The 21,005-nt window shown below is 35.9% G+C and overlaps 1 pseudogene across 2 annotated transcripts; it reads left to right on the forward strand.

The window, feature by feature from the left end:
- Positions 1-2,717: 2,717 nt before the first annotated feature.
- On the forward strand, positions 2,718-5,160 carry LOC145133730 (uncharacterized; annotated as a pseudogene). 2 transcript variants are annotated; one of them, XR_013718717.1, is made up of 3 exons: positions 2,718-3,654; positions 4,238-4,359; positions 4,868-5,160. The product of XR_013718717.1 is annotated as an uncharacterized LOC145133730, transcript variant X2 (transcript). The 2 variants fall into 2 exon arrangements; XR_013718716.1 differs by lacking the exon at positions 4,868-5,160 and having other exon boundaries at positions 4,238-4,537.
- The last annotated feature ends 15,845 nt before the right edge of the window (positions 5,161-21,005 follow it).

The following is a 21,005-nucleotide window of genomic DNA, read 5'->3' on the forward strand; positions in this document are numbered from 1 at the left end:
GGCCTCGATGTTGTTGTTGTTGTTTGTTGCAGTCATCTAGCAGAGTATAGATGACGACCACAGACCTTTCTAGTCAGTCCAGTGGAACGCTAGCAGGCTCGCAACCTGTAGGTGTTGGTGAACTATATGTTCGCTGGTGTACTCCATCCCCCTCATGGTTGCCTTATTTGACATAAATTGCTGAGGAATCCCTAAAACAGTGTTGTCACCTCGATAAAAATCCTTAGACTAGATCCCTTATGATAGGTGTTTAGGGACGTAAAGTGAGGATAACGAGAATGGGTAATCAGGGTTATTGTTGGTTGATGAAATTAATAAATTTATTTTTGGTTGATGAATTTAATAAATTTATTATTATTTATGGGTTGAAAACCCTATATGCTCACCAGGCTCCCAAGCATGACCCACTCACCTTTTTATATTACAGGTAGCGGACCCAAAGCATAGTTGGATGATGACGATGAATTTTTGGATTATAGGCCAGTAGATGTAAATATCTGTTGTAAGGCTTATAATGTACTGTTTATGTTTTTGGTCTGTATCGGAACATGACATCCCGAGGTTTTGATTGATATATAATGAATATATATATTTCTTTAAGAAATGTTTTGATAAATTTTTATCATGTTTTGTTTTGGGGACAAAATAAAATAATTTTCAAAAAATAGTCGTTTATAGCCGTTGGAATGAAGAAGGAAACGAGTTGCGGGGAAATTAGCTGGTGCTGCATGGACACCACACCAATGCACAATGGTTGGTGTTGGTGTCCACCGCATAGCCACGGTGCCATTGTGCCAACACAACAACTTGTAGTGTATATGGTACCCACTCTAATCAACTTAAGAGACTTTCAACTAATATGAAATAAACAACATATACAAATAAAAATAAAATGATAAAAAAAATAATAGGTTACATAAATAAACAATTTTAAAAAACTCTAATATTATAAAAATAAAGTAAAATTTTTTATTTTAAGTTTTTACATTAAAAACTTCAAAATAAAAAACTCTCAATTATTATGGATCTTATTGTTAAGATACATTGATAGAATAATATATATATATATATATATATATATATATATATATATATATATATATATATATATATATGGATCTGTTTAGCTAAAGATATAAACAAAATCATGTATCATGTTGAGATTAGCAAAATCATTATATAAAAAAATAAAATTGTCTTATGCAAGGTTGTCAAGATCGGAATAGTCACGATGTTGGTGTTCACCGCATAACCACGGTGCCAACACAATTCATTGTAGTGTACAAGGTACCCATTCCGATCAACTTAAGAGACTTTTAGCTAATATGAAATACACAACTTATACAAATAAAAATAAAATGATAAAAATTATAATAAGTTACATAAGTAAACAATTAAAAAAAATCATCTGTTATAAAAATAAAATAAAATTTTTTATTTTAAGTTTTTACATTAAAAACTTCAAAATAAAAAAACTCTCAATTATTATGGATGTTCCTTTTAAGATAGATTGATAGACTACAAAAGAAAAAAACAATATAGTATTTTTAGAGACCTGTTTTGTCAAACATATACACAAAATCGTGTAATGAGATTAATGAAAACATTATATAAAAATGATAAGATTGTCTTATACAAGGTTGTCAATGTCGAAATCTTATATGTGGCCGTTTTTCGCTTTATAAGATCATTACCGTAAGATCTTATCAAAAACATTTTAAATCATAAAAAATACATTTTTATCAATATGTTAACAATTTAGTAAACAATAAATAGTTTAAAACATAGAAAAATACAAATCAAAAACATCATTTAACAATAAACAATTCATAAGGGGTATTATAAGTAGTTAGTCCAAGAAAAAATATTAGATTTAAAAAAAAGTATAGTAACAATCCTACGATCTTACGGTCATACTGTGATCTTATCGAAAATCGATCCTAATAAGATCGGAATTGATTTACTATGCAAAATTATAAGATCGTAAGATCTTACAATCAAGATCATGATTTTAACAACATTGGTCTTATACATATTCCCTGTTAGACTAATGTATCCGCAAATCAATTCAATCTAATTCTTCATTTCCCCTTATCGACAACCTAACCATATGGAACTTCTATTAGGTTATTAAAAATTAAACTAAATCAAATATAATTTCTTATTCAAAAAATTAGAAAAATATTAAAATAAAAAATGTGTTAAATGTTGATTTGAAACATGATAGTCAATTCAACATGAGATTTGTTCATCACATAAAATATAGTGTATCTAATACTTAGATTATCTATGTTATGTTTAATTTTATTTTATTTGACTTCGCACACCGAAAACCTCTATGTTGAGCAAATGAGTGATTAGAAGAGTTGATGTTTCGTTGAAATAGGAACGACGATGATTATGTCATTTATAAATTGATTGTAGTTTTTATAGAGACAAGAAACTCACATATTGGTTATGATGAAACATCAACTCTTATAAACTAAAAGATAATGTATTATAAAATATTTCAAATAGGTGTGAATAAACATTTAAATTAGAAAACACCCTTATATACAAAGAAAAAATGTTAAAAATATCATTATTTGTTGATTTAACAAAATAAATAAGTTTTAAAGACTTTTAATTATTTTGGATGCTATTGTAAAAGGCTTTATCTAGAGAAGTACAAATAATGAAACCTTAGGGACTTATTTAGAAACTTGTACAGTCCAACGTGCTTCTCCCCCTCTTAAAACCCTAACCCCCTTACAGTCTTACCATTCCCGTAACCTGTGACTGTGATACCCTAACCGATCTACAAAAATGTCGATGTCTAAAGGTTCCAAGATGCTCCAGTTCATCAATTACCGTATGCGTGTCACGATCCAAGATGGCCGCCAGCTAGTCGGCAAGTTCATGGCCTTCGACCGCCACATGAACCTTGTAATCGGAGACTGTGAAGAGTTTCGTAAGCTTCCACCGGCGAAAGGTGCGAAGAAGAATGAAGAACGCGAGGACCGCCGCACTCTTGGCCTCGTTCTCCTGAGGGGCGAAGAGGTCATCTCCATGACCGTCGAAGGCCCTCCTCCGCCTGATGAGAATCGCGCTAAAGCCGTTGGAGCTGCAGCGTTGGCCGGCCCTGGTCTCGGCCGTGCTGCTGGCCGTGGAATTCCTACTGCTCCTTTGATTCAAGCTCAACCGGGTTTAGCTGGACCGGTTCGGGGGATTGGTGGCCCGGCTCCCGGTATGATGCAGCCGCAGATTTCTCGACCGCCGGTTCCGAATATGTCTGCTCCGCCTATGAATTACCCGCAGGCTCCGGTGATTCGACCCGGACAAATGCCATACCCTGGCCAGGGTCCTCCTCCTCAAATGCCACGTGGACCGCCTCCGCAGATGCCGCCTCAGTTTGCTCAACGGCCGCCTGGCCAGTATCCAGTGCCTCCGCCAGGGCAGTATGGACAAAGGCCTATGGCTCCACCGCCTCAGATGATGAGAGGTCCGCCACCACCAGGAGGAGCGCCACGACCCGGTATGCCTGGTCCGCCTCCTCCTGCTCGACCTGGAATGCCTCCGCCTGGTGGACAGATGCCAGGTTTTGGACCTCCTCGTCCTGGGATGCCGCCACCACCCAGCAACCAGCAACAACAACAGCAGTAGCAGCTGTGATCGGTACGTGTAGGCCTGTATTTTTTGCTAATGTCTTTTATGTGCTCATATTATCATATACATTGTGCACCCAATCCCAATTATGTCAACTCCCATAAAACAATAAGTTGTAAGCTACTTTCTGAATGAAGAATGTCGCTGATGGTGTTTCAGTGCTTCTGTGAACATAATAATTGAAAAAGTAGTAGCATCCTGTGCTCTTGCTGACTTCTAAGTCTTAATCTGGATTAATTAGTTGCCCCTAACTTAGGGTTGAACATGTAGAACCTAATACCAAGTTTAGACATGACCTCTTCACAGTAAGTGTTGCTAGTGGTTGGAGTTGTGTGTAATTTTTTAGCAGATGATCTGCTCTTTCCTGTCCATTATCTTTAACTCTCAAGTCAATCTCATCCCATGGTTAACAGATTCACGCCTGAACTCAACCTCAACCCTATGAATACTGTTCAATTCTTTTTGGTTGTGTTGCGACCATTAGTCAATTGATTATAGAAGCTTTGTGTTCATTATTGTTGTTAAAGTTTACTTATAGGAGGCATGAACTTACAGTCATCTGAATTTGTTTATATGAAAATTGTTTTTGCAGGGTGATTTTCCATTTTGGTTTTGGTAGCCAGGCATGTGATTCACATGTGAAGATGTTGGGAAGAGGTTTCATGCTTATAAACTGTAGCAACTGTGATGGTGATGGAGATAGCCTTGAATTTGGTAATGGTTATTGGTTTTTATGAGTAAAGTGGTTAACATTCATTGGCATTGCTAGATTTTATAACGTTATGTTTATGTTGGATTGACACATATTATTAATACGACCCTTAAATATCACTTTGCACAAGAAAGAGTTCATCATATCCATTAAATGTCATTTTGCACTTGTATTTCACAATTTTGATCTTGGAAAATTTGGTATTTGATTGAGAGTAGATTTGAAAGTTGAAGGTCTAAGATAGATGAGAAATGTGGTGTGAATATTTAGTGCAAAGTTTACACTAAATCAACTAAACTTTAAGAAAGTTTTCTATTGTGAGTGTGATTATTTTGACCTGCTATGCTATATCAGTTTATACTATAGTAGGTCAAACTGGTTGACATAAAAAAAGTTATAAAATTTGAATATAAATATGTTAAAAAGTAATTCGCCCGCAATATAAATTAATATTGTGGAGGTATAACAATTAATATTCTGCCAACAGATTTGGTTTCACACACTTTGCAGGTGAGGTGAACATCATTGCAAGATCATGTCCTTCAACTCAGATTTAGCAGTGAAAGTGGTTATGAATTTTGAACTTGAAGCTTCATGCTCTTCTACTACTTCTACTGTGTTTTTGACAATTGGATTGGTAGGTTCTGAAAATTCTCTGAAACAAAATTATCAGCAGCAACTTGTACTGTGTTAGGATCAGAAAGAAATCAACCATGAAGAAGGTAGAGTAGAGAGGTATCATTATCATATACTTATATGATTTCTCAAACTCATAGCTCAATCAATATTCACAATTGAAACTATTATACTTGTCAGCAACAAACCATCCATCAGCATCACCAAAAGTGAAATGAAAAGAAACATCACACTCACACTCACACTCACACTCACACTCTTGGAAATGAAATGCATAAAAACTATCAAGTTTGGGTATTATTGGCCCCAAATCGCTCAGCTCATTCTACTGTGTTGTGTTGTTTTTGCAATTCTCAACAGTTTGAGAAAGAAAAAGAAAGTGCCTCAAAATATCTTATATCCACTTCGCATCATTGCATTGCAATCTCATCTCCTACTACACATACGCATCACGAAAAATAATTGTAACAAAGGAATCTGAATCTTTTCTTCCTGGAAATTCAAAACAATACAAAACATGTATAAATATTAGTAACAACGCTGTTTTCTACCTATTAGAGTTTCAATGAATGCAATCATCCTCCATGCCGCAATGACCTAATTATTTTGAAATCGAAAGACAAGTAACAGTGAGAGAGAGTAATCATCCTCCCTGCCGCCATCACCAAATTCAAGAATTTCTTACAAGTAATGATCAATTTAAGGAGAACATATAAAGTTTAGGAGATGTATGTCAAACCATCGTACCATGTTGCAAATTTTGATTTTTGTCCATATAACTTTAAAAATTTATCCCTAGATGTTACCAAAAAGATGGAATATTATTAAGACCAAACCATATAATTTTCAAGCCTCTCACGCTAAACTACTTATGCATAATGCATGGTTAAATTCCGCTAATCATATATCAATCACACACCAAAATGTCCTAGCTATTCAAACATTACAACGTCCTCGACCTAACCACAATGTGAAACCATCATGGGATCTAAAACCATGATAGTTCATGTTGGTGATCTATTCAACTATCAATCATTTGAACCAAACATTTAGGAGTGAGTGGGTCCAAACCCGACCCGAATGATCCAGAAACCGGAAACCATATAATGAGATTTTGTAGATCCGGAAACAGGACCAAGAACCAGTTCTGGGTACGAGACTCGGTAAAATGGGTTTAGAACCCTGAAACTTAGAAAAACCATTTTTTTTTAAAAATACTTAGTGGTTGGATATACTTATTTCCGAAAAAATCAAAATGCATCTAGATGCAAAAAGACAAAGGTTCTAATTTTTTGTAATTCTCTTGAGCTTTTGTTTTTGTTAAATAATATTAAGATTTGCATTTTTTAGGGTTGGAAATATTGGTTATTGTAACATGTTGGAATGTTACGGCTATTGTTTGATATATTTGATATTTATTAAATTTTATTTATCAAAACCATTTTATAGATCACTAATGTTAGTAAATACAACAGTGTAATTTTTGAATGTGTAGACTCAAATGTCATTTCTTTATTGTCGTCTAACACAACACAGAATCATATATTTGTTTGGCCATAAAAGTCTAAACCATCTAGTACTTGTATGCAAGGAGAACTATCTTTTTTTTTTAAAGCAGAGAAAGGGGTTTTAAAATTCGGGTCCGGGTCCAAAACCCAGTTAATCTAATACACGATTTCAAAAACCGGTTGTAGTTCCTAAAATCAGTTACCCGGACCTAAATGACCCAAACCCGGAAAACCGGGTAAATCCATTTATCAAACCCGATACCCCGACCAGTTTTACGTATTATGGTCTAACCGGTTCAGTTTTCCGGTTAAAAATTTCATCCCCACTGTCGTTACAAGTTCTTGCTTCAAATAAATTTGGCCTATTATAAACCGCTAACAAAACAAAATATCAAAGAACGTTTTAACGATCTCGAACCATTATGACAACTTTTTTGCATCTATATTGTCTTGTGTCTGTCACACATGAGGTATAAAGTTTAATCCTTACACATCAAAACATTTTAGAGCTCCGGTTGGATAGGCCTCTCAAATGATAAAATTTACTATTTTTTTATATTTGTCATAACTTTCTATCCAAGTCAATTACAATAATAATGATCTTAATATTTTTTTATTAACAGAAGAAAATTTCGTACAAAAACAAATTATGTACTTACCACTCATAAATGTTTGTTGAGAGACATCAAGCAACGATTTGATTCTTGCTGCTTTTCCCCGTATAAAACATAAAAATTGTTGTGTATAGAGTATATGAAGCAAATTTATTTAAATCTAAGATCGAACGAGATCTAATTAACTTTAATAAAAGACTCATGCTACTTCATATCTTCCACTTTAACCCACAAATTGTTCTCATAAAAAAAGATATTATGTATAAATATGGTATAATTCATTACAAAAAAAAAGAAATAATTTATTTTCTTTAATATGTGCCATGATTATATGACCGTAAATTGCTTCAGTACTATTTTTAATTATCAATTTCATTTTTCTTTATTACCCGTGTTTTTTACGGGTTTTAACCTAGTTAAATAAATATAAAAGAGATGGATATCTTATAAAATAAGCGAGTGGATCGAAAATATGTGTGTAAATAAATAAAATATGTTTTTGAAAAGTTGAATAGTTTTTTTTTTTCAAAAAAATATAGTATATATATTTTTTAAGTCACAAATGTTTTTTTTATTAAATTAATTATTATCGTACAACGAGTGAGATGACAAACGGGCAACAAACTGCGCCGTTAAGCCTTTTTGTATGGTAAAATAATTCTTTTAAAAACTACATCCATAAATCTAGGGGATATAACATTGCTATGCATGATCCGTTGTACTCTATTAAGAAGTTCTACTGAATCCGGCGCGAGAAAACCAAACGTGTCAAATGCAAATGGTATGAACACGGGTTGATTTTCCATGCACGATTTCTCATGTTTGGTGACTTTGCCTGTAGCAGCAAAGTCGTCAAACATGTCATTGATTTAAAAAAAGACAATTAAGTCAATTTGCAAAATTATAAAAGTGCTTTTTGTTAAACGTTATTTGGAATAGGTTTTTGATTTTTTTAATTAAAACCTAGAAGCTCATACTTTCGAACATTTTTTTTTTAACTTTTTCATAAAAGTTAAAAATTCCTGAAATGTACGTGACGAACACAATCTTAGTTAGTGTGTACCAAACCTCGAATGCCACGATTAGGTCAATAAACATTTAATGTTCAAGCCTTGCAAGCTAAACAACTTATCCATGGTTGAATTGCCTAATCACATTGGCAGATCTAAGGCTTTGGGAGTGGGGGCATATGCCCCCAATATCTAAAATTTTTTACATATAAAGTTCTCAATTATTTGAAAAAACATCATAAATGGTCCCTGTGGTTTCCCAAAATCTGAAGTATAGTACCCGTGGTTTAGAAACGTCATAGATGGTCCATGTGCTTTCAAAACTTTTGACGATTGGTCCTTATTGCTAACTCCGTTAAGTTTTGTCCGTTAACTGAAGGGCATTTTCGTCATTTCACACCACAGGGACCATTTATGATATTTTCAATTGTTTTTTAAAAAAAAGAAAAACCTAAATATAATTATTTAATATATAATCTCTCTCTCTCTCTCTCTCTCTCTCTCTCTCTCCGGAAAACACAATCGAAACCCACCACTACCACAAATCACCACTACTTCTGCCGGATACCACCACCATTACCAGCTCCGGTCAAATAAAAAAATTCAGAACTCATCTCCCCCGTTCTTATTTTCAGAAAAAGAAAATACCACCACCATCCATTAACACCAGTAACACCACCATCTGATGAAGATTCGAAGCAAATTCAAAACAAGTACACGTCCTCTCTCTTTTCCAGATTCATACACATCCATACAAAGATGATTTTTTTATAAAGATTCAAACCAAATTCAAAACAAATACACACCCTCTCTCTTACGGATTCATACAAATACATACAATGATGGAAAATATGAAGATCTGAGGAACCAAATGAAGATTTAAACCAAGTTCAACACAAATACACATACACAAGCATCATATTTACAGTTAATCTATTTCATGAAAGATTTAACACCAAAATTGGAAACAAGTAAAAGAAATATCAAATAACACATAAACTCCATATTTCCACAATTAATCTTATGTACATCTCGGAGCTAACATTCAAAAGCCAGAAATCAGGTGAAAGAAATATCAGGATTACAAAATGGCTGAAGATCAGAGCTCACATTAAAAAAAACCCAAAAAATCCATGTATTCCACAATTAACCTTATGTTCATCTCGATTTTCTTAAACAGATGAGGATCAGAGATAGCATAAAAAACCCCAAATTTAACAAGGTCTCCATAAATCGACACACACATACACTCTAAAATCGTCATCTCACCTTCAAATATCGCCTCGTCTTCTGATCTCGGTTGTGGAGACGAACTTTGAATCAAGTTTATGTTGGATTAGGTGTCTAAGCCCATAACTATAATTGGTATGTACTTGAATTGATAGCAGCACAGTCCTTTTGGGTTGCCCTCAACCTAGCAACTGGACAAGGAAATTATGAAAGGAGAGATATTAATTTATAAGATTAATAAATTAATATATATATAAATGATTTATTAATATGTTATTGGATTAATATATTAATTAGAAATCATTATGTTTAATTAATTGTTAGCCAGAAATTAATCAGAATTGATTTTGGGGTTAAAAGAATTAATTATAAGGTGCAGGGACTAGTTTGCAATTATCTAATAGTTGAGTGGAAGGCTCTAGAACCCCCTTGGAAGAGGGTGGACGAAATCTTTAGGGGAAACCCTAATAATTTCGTCCATAGGGGCTTGGATAAGGCCCTTGGGTTTGCTTAGGCCCTAAGCAAAGGATAACTAGGGTTTCCCTTAAACCCTAGATCCCTCAGCTATATAAGGAGCCTCATGGTTCATGTTTTTGGTCACTCTTTCTTTTGAAGAAACCCTAAGGCCGAGATTTTGCATACTCCCCCTCCCCTCTCTCTTCTACTTTCCTTCTTGCTAGTGTGGGTGTGATTCCATTAGAGGCATTACACTTGTGGTGCTAAAGCTTCCAAGAAGGTCAAGATCAAGACCAAGGGAATATCAATTGTTTGCTATAACAATTAAAAGGTATGTAAACCCTAAACCCTAGTTTGTTAATTTCGAAATTAGCCTCTCTCCTCTAGGGTTCTTGTTTTGCAATTCAAAGTTGTATGTTCAATAGTTAAAACATAGATCCAAAGTAGGTTGCATGTGAACTTAGGAATTGTTTTCTAGTTTATTTGTTGTATATAAAACCCATCAGTGGTATCAGAGCCATTGTTGTTTTAAATTGAATTGCTACAATTGTTGAATTGCAAATTAGGGTTTATAGCTATTAAACCCTAAAGGCCAATTTTTCGATTTCTAGGGTTTTGGATCAAAGGGTTTTTTCGAAAACCCTAGCCTCCAAAGAACCCTAATCGAAATTAGGGTTAGGGTTTTGAAAACCCTAGCCTCCTCCCTTATGAATTTCGAAATATGCTAAGAGGATAACTAGGGTTTCTTGTTTTTGGATAATTGTTACTTAATTAGATTAATTGGATAATTATCCTTACCCTATTTTTCGAAATTAGAGGGATAAGGATTAGGATTAAATTAATTGATTAATTTAATTAGATAATCCTTACAAGATTTAATAATTTGATTTATAGTTAATTAATAGATAAATATTAAATCTAGTTAATTGGTTTATTTAAATTTGAATTTAATAGCTTAAATTTCGAAATTTATATAAACCCTTGAAGTTTTAAAAAGTTTTAAAACACACCTTATATATATATTATAATTAAAAGTTTAATATTATATATGTATAAGAATATGGTCAGTCAAATCGCTAGTATGCCTCATTCACGAAGCTAATCTATAAGGGGGGTATAAGGAAACTGCCTATAAAATGGTAGTTGAATGGGTGTCCACTCTCACCCACCGCTTCCTTGATTAGTGGAGGGTCGTTAGCAGAACAGATTTGATAGGACAACTACTTCTCATTAAAAGTACAATGATATTAAAGAAAGTACTAGAACATTATTTTCAAAATCCCAACTCTAGTTACTTTAGGAAAAATGTGAAAAGTATGCTAATCCATGAAATTGCACATTATGCTTTATTGGTCGTTAGTGGAGCGTGTGTGGTTAACCAGCACACTAAAAGGCACCAATAAAGAGTAGTAATGGGTATCTCATAATTGTCATTTTGATGGAGCGTGTGTGGTTTACCAGCACATCAATAGTTAATGATAAAGACAATGAGGTTACCAAGCACATTTGCATGGTTATTCACATCTTGTTTGTGATCCTCGGCATCCCAGTCACAAATAGAAGAGCATAATCTGAGATCAAAACATGCCATTGAATAGTTTCAATGTATCTCAAAAGAATTAGGAATTTCACTTCGTTTGTTTCGTCTGATGGTGGAATTGGTGAATCGTCATTCACCTACCTTTATGAAATTTGCACTTGGATCTCGGCATCCCATTTCTAAGTTGTGAATCTTCATAGTTGGATCCTAACCTTGATATTATATCTTTGGGTTATTTTATTAAGGTATCTTGAAATCTAACTAAAACTTTCTTTCTTTTCAGATGTCTACTCCTGGAAACACTTCTGCTTCGTCCTCCTCCAACCAAAACTTCTATTTGCTCAATATCTGCTCCAAAGTCGTTATGGATGGCTCAAACTATAACGATTGGATGCGCAACATCAAGATGGCTCTTCGTTTCGAGAACAAAGAATATGTTCTTGAAAAGGAGCTCAAAGAGCTTGATGAGAATGAAGCTACTCCTGAAGATCTTGCTGCCTACAAGAAACATTACGATGATGCTACCAAAGTGGCATGCATCATGGTGGCAACTATGTCCCCAGAACTGTAGAGGTACTATGAGGACTACTGGCCTTTCGAGATGAACAAGGACCTTATGGAAAAGTACCATAAGCGAGCTCGTCAAGAAAAGTTCGAAGTAGTCAAGTCACTCATGGCTTGCAAGATGAAAGATGGGGAGTCGGTTGTGTCACATGTGCAAAGAATGCAACGCTACATAGAGCGTTTGGTCAAGCTCAATATTCACTTTGATGAGGAATTGGCCATTGACATGGTCTTGAACTCACTTCCTGAATGTTATGGTCAGTTTATTCTAACTTACCATTTGAACAATACTGAGCAGACCTTCGCCCAATTGCACAACTTGTTGCAGACAGCTGAGGCAGGGATGAAGGGTAAAAGTATACCCTCCACACCTACGAGTGCCCCTGTTTTGGCTATTGGACAGGGAAAGGGAAAAAAGAGGAAAGGTCCTCCCAAGCAAAACTGGAAGAGCAAGGCTCAAGCTGGGTCATCTAGTAATGGCCCAAAGGCTAAGCTCAATGGTTCCACTCCCCATGTTTCTGATCCAAAAGAGGCAGTTTGCTTTTACTGCAACCAAAAGGGGCATTGGAAGAGATCTTGCCCACAATATCTGCAAGATATCAAGGATGGCAAAGTGAAGCCATCTTCGGCAGGTATTTACACTATTTCTACTAATAACTCATTATCTTCTCGTTCATGGATCCTTGATACAGGATGTGGTTTTCATATCTGTTCTGATTTGCAGGGTCTAAAGGAAAGTGAGGAGATAGAGCGAGGAAGGATAAACCTGATCATGGGAAACAGAAAGTCTTCACCAGTAACCAAGATCGGAGTTTATCAGCTTCTGCTTAGTAATGATGTTAGATTAGATTTAATAAATTGTTGCTATTCGTCTGAGACGACGAGAAACATTATTTCATTTCATGCATTGTTCAGACAAGGTTTTACATATTCTTTTAATGATTTGAATGGTTCAATTTCTGTTTATAAGAATGGTGTTTTTATGTTTGAAGCTTTGCCTTGTAATGGTGTGTATGAAACAGTGACTTGTGTTGATAGCTTAGGAAATAATGTACTTAATATTGACTTGTCTAATAGTGTAGACAAGGCATGCTTGTGGCATTGTCGTCTTGGACACATTAACAAGAAACGCATAGCCCAACTCCAAAAGGATGGAGTGTTGGAATCATTTGACCTAAAGTCAGATGATATGTGTGAATCTTGTCTTTTGGGAAAGATGACAAAATCACCATTCACAGGGTCTTGTGAAAGAGGTGAAGGTCTGTTGGATCTCATACACACAGATGTGTGTGGGCCCTTCAGATCAACTACAAGAGATGCTAATCGATTCTATGTGACTTTCACTGACGATTATAGCAGATATGGATATATCTACTTGATCAAGCATAAGTCAGAAACTTTTGAAAAGTTCAAAGAGTTTAAGCATGAAGTCGAAAATCAATTGGGCAGAAAGATAAAGATACTTAGATCCGATAGAGGCGGGGAGTATCTTAGTATCGAGTTTAACGACTATCTGAAAGAATGTGGGATAGTCTCACAATTGACTCCTTCTAGGACACCACAGTTAAATGGTGTAGCTAAGAGGCGTAATCGAACATTGTTAGACATGGTTCGTTCTATGATGAGTCGGGCTTCGCTTCCCATTCACTTCTGGGGGTATGCCTTAGAGACAGCCGCCCACATCCTCAATCTTGTCCCTACAAAGAAGGTTGCCAAAACACCTCACGAAATGTGGACATGGAAAGTTCCCTCGTTAGCACATATTAAAGTCTGGGGTTGTGAAGCTTTCGTAAGACGAGAGACTCACGACAAGCTAGCAGCTAGAAGTGAGAAATGTGTTTTCATTGGTTACCCAAAGCAGTCTTTTGGATATTTGTTCTACAGGCCTAGTGAAAACGTGGTCTTTGTAGCACGAAGAGGAGTCTTTCTTGAAAGAGAGCTCATATTCAAAGAGGACAGTGGGAGCACTATTGACCTTGAAGAAATTCAAAATTCAGCCAATGAAGGAACCTTAGATGACACTAGCACTCAACCAGAGGAAACAGTTCCTGTTGAACCAATCGATAACTCATTACCTCTTAGAAGATCCACTAGGGTGAGTGTGCACCTGAGTTGTATGGTTTTCATATTACTTCAGATGGTGACACATTCATAAGTGACAGAACACTGGTAAACTTAGATGAACCAGTCACTTATAAGGAAGCAATGGCAGGCCCAGAGGCTTCCAAGTGGAAAGAGGCAATGGACAGCGAGATTAAGTCCATGTATGACAACCAAGTTTGGAATTTGGTTGATAGTGCACCAGGTCGTAAGACAGTTGGGTGCAAATGGATCTTCAAGAAGAAGACAGACATGGATGGAAATGTGCACACATTCAAGGATCGACTGGTTGCAAAAGGTTTCACTCAAACCCCAGGGGTTGACTATGATGAGACCTTCTCGCCAGTGGCTAAGATTAAATCTATTAGGATATTGCTCGCCATAGCTGCCTTTCATGATTATGAAATCTGGCAGATGGATGTCAAAACTGCTTTCCTTAATGGGAAGTTGGCTGAAGATGTTTACATGAGTCAGCCAGAGGGTTTTGTTGATGCAAAGTTCCCCAATAGAGTGTGCAAGCTTGAGAAATCCATTTATGGATTGAAACAAGCATCTCGCAGTTGGAATCTTTGCTTCCATGAGAAAGTCAAAGAGTTTGGTTTCTCTAGAAGTGAAGATGAGTTCTGTGTGTATATCAAGGCTAGTGGGAGTATAGTAACTTTTCTGGTGTTGTATGTCGATGACATATTACTCATTGGTAACGACGTTCCAACCTTGAAAGAAGTTAAGTCTTGGCTTGGAAAGTGTTTTGCCATGAAAGACCTTGGAGAAGCTGCCTATATTCTTGGGATTAGAATATTGAGAGATAGAAAGAAGAGACTAATTGGACTTAGTCAGAGCACATACTTGGATAAGGTACTAAAGAGGTTTAGTATGGAAAATTCCAAGCAGGGAGAGCTACCTATCCAGAGCAATACCAAATTGAGTAAGACTCAATGCCCGAGTACAGATGTTGAAATAGATGACATGAGTCGTGTACCTTATGCTTCCGCTGTCGGATCGATCATGTACGCTATGACATGTACTCGTCCTGATGTGGCATTTGCTTTGAGCATGGTCAGTCGCTATCAGGGAAACCCAGGTAGAACTCATTGGATAGCAGTTAAGAATATACTCAAGTATTTGCGAAGGACAAAGGACTGGGTCCTTGTGCTTGGTGGCAGTGACACTTTGAGAGTAGATGGTTACAGTGATGCCAGCTTTCAGACGGATAGAGATAACTTCCGTTCTCAGTCGGGCTGGGTGTTTTTACTGAATGGAGGAGCAGTTACTTGGAAGAGTTCCAAGCAAAATACGGTGGCTGATTCTACTTGTGAATCAGAGTACATAGCAGCAAGTGAAGCGTCAAAAGAAGCAGCTTGGTTGAGGAACTTCATCGGGGAACTCGGAGTTGTTCCAACCATCCAGGAGCCTATGGAACTGTTCTGCGATAATGAAGGAGCGGGTGCCTTGACAAAGGAACCGAGAGATCATGGTAAGACCAGACATATCGACAGAAAGTACCATTTTATCAGACATAGAGTAGAAGAAGGCCATCTTATAGTAAAGAGGGTGTCATCTGAAGATAACCCAGCAGATCCTCTCACAAAGGGTCTGAGTAGGGCTAAGCATATTCAGCATGCTCGAAGCATAGGACTGAAAGATGATATTAGTTTTAGTAGTTAGATTAGTTTTTGAAACTTGTAACAAAGTAAATGTAATTGACTTTTGGTGATTAAATAATAAAGTATTATTTATAAGTTTGGCTACTACCTTTTGTCAATTGTTTATTATTGTGTTTCATTTTTGCATGTTTTACTTCCTGAATAATGAGATTATTCAAACTCCACAGTCGCTCGTACTCTTGGAAGTAAGTAGTGAATTAAGACTGTCATGAATTGGATTGCAGATTGTCTAAGGATAGACATGGCAATAGAATTGCTGCAATGTTCATGAGTACTCAAAAATTGAGATTTGAGTATTGGATAAACCCTCGCTCAGAGTATCACTTCATGGAATTCATCACGAGTAATACTGAGACGATAATATCTTATAATCTTGAAACGAAGATATATGAGTTGTAATTTACAAAGTCGGTAATACATTGGTGATACGAAACCGCATCCGTAACTTGGTGTTATAAAACGTATTGTCATGTATAATTTGATGAGTAAAAGATACAAGCATATGAGTCAACGTTTATTCGTTCCTTTTGCCCTAACAGGAAAAGCGATATCTGTGGGCCCCTCGATGATTTGGTGTTGACTTATGTGCTGGGCCCAGCCAGGACTAAATTGATGTGTTCAATTAGAAGTCCTACATCATCACAAATCAGGAATCGGGAAACATAGATTCTGGACAAAGAGATTGATTACATTCCATGTCTTATGTCTAGGGATATCTAGCAGAACGAAGGATTATATGATCACTTATCTTAGGACACGTAACTGACTGGGTCAGAGTTCGGCAGCAGCTTTTGGAAGCTACAATTTGCTGGTCAAATTTAGAAGGCATACTAGCAATTATAGTTACAGACTTATCCAAGTGGAATTCCTGTTGGATTAGGTGTCTAAGCCCATAACTATAATTGGTATGTACTTGAATTGATAGCAGCACAGTCCTTTTGGGTTGCCCTCAACCTAGCAACTGGACAAGGAAATTATGAAAGGAGAGATATTAATTTATAAGATTAATAAATTAATATATATATAAATGATTTATTAATATGTTATTGGATTAATATATTAATTAGAAATCATTATGTTTAATTAATTGTTAGCCAGAAATTAATCAGAATTGATTTTGGGGTTAAAAGAATTAATTATAAGGTGCAGGGACTAGTTTGCAATTATCTAATAGTTGAGTGGAAGGCTCTAGAACCCCCTTGGAAGAGGGTGGACGAAATCTTTAGGGGAAACCCTAATAATTTCGTCCATAGGGGCTTGGATAAGGCCCTTGGGTTTGCTTAGGCCCTAAGCAAAGGATAACTAGGGTTTCCCTTAAACCCTAGATCCCTCAGCTATATAAGGAGCCTCATGGTTCATGTTTTTGGTCACTCTTTCTTTTGAAGAAACCCTAAGGCCGAGATTTTGCATACTCCCTCTCCCCTCTCTCTTCTACTTTCCTTCTTGCTAGTGTGGGTGTGATTCCATTAGAGGCATTACACTTGTGGTGCTAAAGCTTCCAAGAAGGTCAAGATCAAGACCAAGGGAATATCAATTGTTTGCTATAACAATTAAAAGGTATGTAAACCCTAAACCCTAGTTTGTTAATTTCGAAATTAGCCTCTCTCCTCTAGGGTTCTTGTTTTGCAATTCAAAGTTGTATGTTCAATAGTTAAAACATAGATCCAAAGTAGGTTGCATGTGAACTTAAGAATTGTTTTCTAGTTTATTTGTTGTATATAAAACCCATCAGTTTAGGGTTAGGGCTAGATCTAAGCAGATACGATTGGCAGATAGGACGAGGTAGAGAGATACACATACACTCCGGAGTCACCGCCGTCTTTCTCTGTTCGTCTTCTTCGGTTTTGTTAACTCTAGAGCTGCAACGATGCCCTTTCTTTTTCCCTTGGTGGTCATTTCAAGTACAAACTTAGGGCTTTGTATGTGTGTCTGTGTTTGAAGAAGACGTGAAGATGAATGTATTTAAGTTCGTTTCTTTTCTTGTGAGTTTGAAGAATACGTACTCCCGAGAGAGAGAGAGAGAGAGAGAGAGAGAGAGAGAGAGAGACCCATTTTTTCTTTTTCTTTTTCCAAAAAAATAAGATAAAGCATCATAAATGGTCCCTATGGTAGTGAAATGACAAAAATATCCTTCAGTTAACGGACAAACTTAACGGAGTTAGCAATAAGGACCAATCGTCAAAAGTTTTGAAAGCACAGAGACCATCTATGAGGTTTTTAAACCATAGGGACTAAACTTCAGATTTTTGGAAACCACAAAGACCATTTATGATGTTTTTTCCAATTATTTTAAATTTTGCCTGAAAGGCCCTTTATGTTTTCGAAAGGATTCAAAAGTGACCCCAACAAAAGAAAATGTTGGAATCGTCACTGGCTAATCATGTATCAATCACACATGAAATTTTCCCTAGTAAAACATTACAACATTCATAGACCTAACCACAATGTGAAATCGTCATGGGATCTAAAATCACAATAGTTCACGGTTGTGATCTATTGAACTATCAATTGTTTGAACTTTGAACCACAATATGTTATTACAAGTTTTTAATTCAAATGAACATGACCCATTATGAACCGATAACAAAATAAAGTATCAAAAAACGTTTTAACAATTTTGAACCATCATGACAACTTTTTTCACAACTACATCTATTACACATGAGATACAAAGTTTAAATTCCAATACACCAAAAATATTGTTAGTGTTCTACGAATGCGATTAAGCTCACACATGATAGGCTATTCAAATGGTACATTTTACCATTTTTTGATAAACATGATCATTGTGGTTTCTAAAACTTGCATAGTTAGTCTTTAAACCACATGAAATGACTTCTTTTCCCTTTTATCTTTCTTTTCTCTTTTTCCTTAACCAAATTACATAAATAGTCCTTATGGTTTAACAAATGTCAAAACTTCAGTCCCTATTAATTTGTTTTGATAAACATGATCCTTGTGGTTTCTAAAACTTGCATAGCTAGCCCTTAAACCACATGAAATGACTTATTTTCCTTTTTATATTTTTTCTCTTTTTCATTAATTAAATTCAACCTAAAAAGAGGAAAGAAAATAAAAAACACCCCCACTACTCTTTATCCCTACTCCTTTTTTTTTTTTTTTAACGACAAATCTAACCGACTCTTAAACTACTCCTTAAATTCATATATATCCACGAAGGAACTTGAATCCTCAACATCAATGAGGGAGACAACACCGGATACTGCTGTGCTAGAAGCCCTTTGGTTGCACTCCTCTCTCCTATGACCTAATCCAATTCTAATTCTATCATATTTTCATCAGAGAAATCTCCACTCCTCGAGTTCTTCATATAGTTCGTCGGAGAAACCCTAACTCTATCCAACACCATAACTGTGTATGGTGGTTACAACCATGATAGAGAGAAGAGATATTGCATAATTGGTTAAAGATATTGTAGAATCGGTCGACAAAGGAAAGAAAACAAGAGGGAAGGGAATCTGTGGTGATAGATGACGGGAATGCCGATGATTGCTTTTACCAACATTGCCGTTTCCGATCTCCACCACCTGTATTATGGCTCCGATTCCCGATGTCTAAATCATTGATGCCTCTAATGCCACTCTTTTCCATCTTCGTCGGAACTGAACCATACCCATGTATCGCCACTCTTCTCTATCTCGTTCAAAAATTCCTCACCGACAAGCTTCTTATAATGTCTGAGATCTTTCCCTTGCTGGAATCTGGATCCATATTTGTCGCCGTTTTTCCACTTCAAATCTACGCTTACAAGCATCTAAAAAGATGAACTCGCCCAAATTTTGACTTTTATTCTAACCCAAAACTATTTCCGACATTGAACTAACAAGATTCTCAATCAAAGGGTTGATTAATTTATATATTTATGGATTTAAATTCAGGTTTTCAAGCTCAAATTTCACCGGGATGGGTTGTAGTTTCAATCATTCGTCTTTTTGGTTCTTCCTCTCTCGCTCTCAATTTAAAACGACATTAATTGAGGCATAACAAATCGTCGGGAGGAAGGAAATGACGACAATGGAGGAGACAAGTGACAATGGTGGGTGTCAGAAAGAATGGTTGATTGTTTCCCTCTTGACAAAACACGAGATCAGCGACAAGTGACAAATTTTATTGAAGCATATTGTTGAATATGATTTTGAACTGAAAACATCCATCATTTTCTCCAAATTTTCTCCTTTGTTTCAGAATAGTAAAACTACACTTTTGTTTACAAATTAGAGCCCATAATATACTACAACTGCATACATATTTTTTGATCCAGTTATTTTCAATCAATAGATGACGTAATATCAATTTTATCATGAAAATCGGCGACTTACAAACCCAAAACCACATATGTGGAGTTGTGTGAATGGAATGGGCGTAGGGTGGAGTCGAGGTGGGGTAAGGCAGGTTAAGGGTGGAGTTAGGTGGGATATGTGTTTATTTATTATTATTTTTAAGTAAAATTGTATAAAAGAAAAGTGAAATTGAAATTGAAAATGGTATAATAGTAATTTCAGATCAAATATATAAGAAAATGATACCATGAGGATCAACAATGCAATATTTAGGCTCAAGGGAGTGGCTCACCACCCCTTCGCTGCCACTCCCTACCCATGCATTAAGATTGGCTCGCTAGTTGCTTAACGAGAGGAAAGCGAAGACGAGAGTAAGACATGTGGTCCCCATTTGACTATTTTACCCCATGTTTTGAAAACCGGACCGGACCGGCCGGTTCGACCGGGAACCGGTCCCTAATCCGGTTCTTAAAGACCAAAAACCGGTATTCATGTGAACCGGTAAAAACCGGTCGAACCGGTAAAACCGGAAATTTTAAAAAATATTTTTTTTCTATTTTTTGTGTTTTTTATATAATTAAATATAATTATGACATCATCCGGTTTTTCCGGTTTTTAAGACCGGTCCGACCGGTTGGACCACTTGAACCATCGAACCAGTAAGACGACCGGTTCGGTCTCGGGTCCGATTTTCAAAACCTTGAATTTACCTTCAAATGCTTGTAACTCCAACTTTCGCAACTTGTACACTTTTTATAGTTTATTTTATCTAAATAGTTAAATAAAAATTTATTTGATCTAAGAAAAAAAATATTTACCTTAAACACATCACCACTCCATATCATCATATTATGCTTAGGTGTCGATAAAAATATGAGTAACATGTTACCATATGCTACCACTGCCTTTAGAAACCACAAGATCATGTTCATCAATTCTTTTTTACAGGGATTAAGTTTGTGATATTTGATAAACTACATGGACCATTTATGTAATTTTCTCTTAATTATTTAAGACCTCTTAAA

This window comes from Lactuca virosa, chromosome 8, assembly GCF_052849685.1.
Source record: "Lactuca virosa cultivar CGN04683 chromosome 8, Lactuca_virosa_CGN04683_v6, whole genome shotgun sequence".
In the NCBI taxonomy this organism is placed as follows: Eukaryota; Viridiplantae; Streptophyta; class Magnoliopsida; order Asterales; family Asteraceae; genus Lactuca; species Lactuca virosa.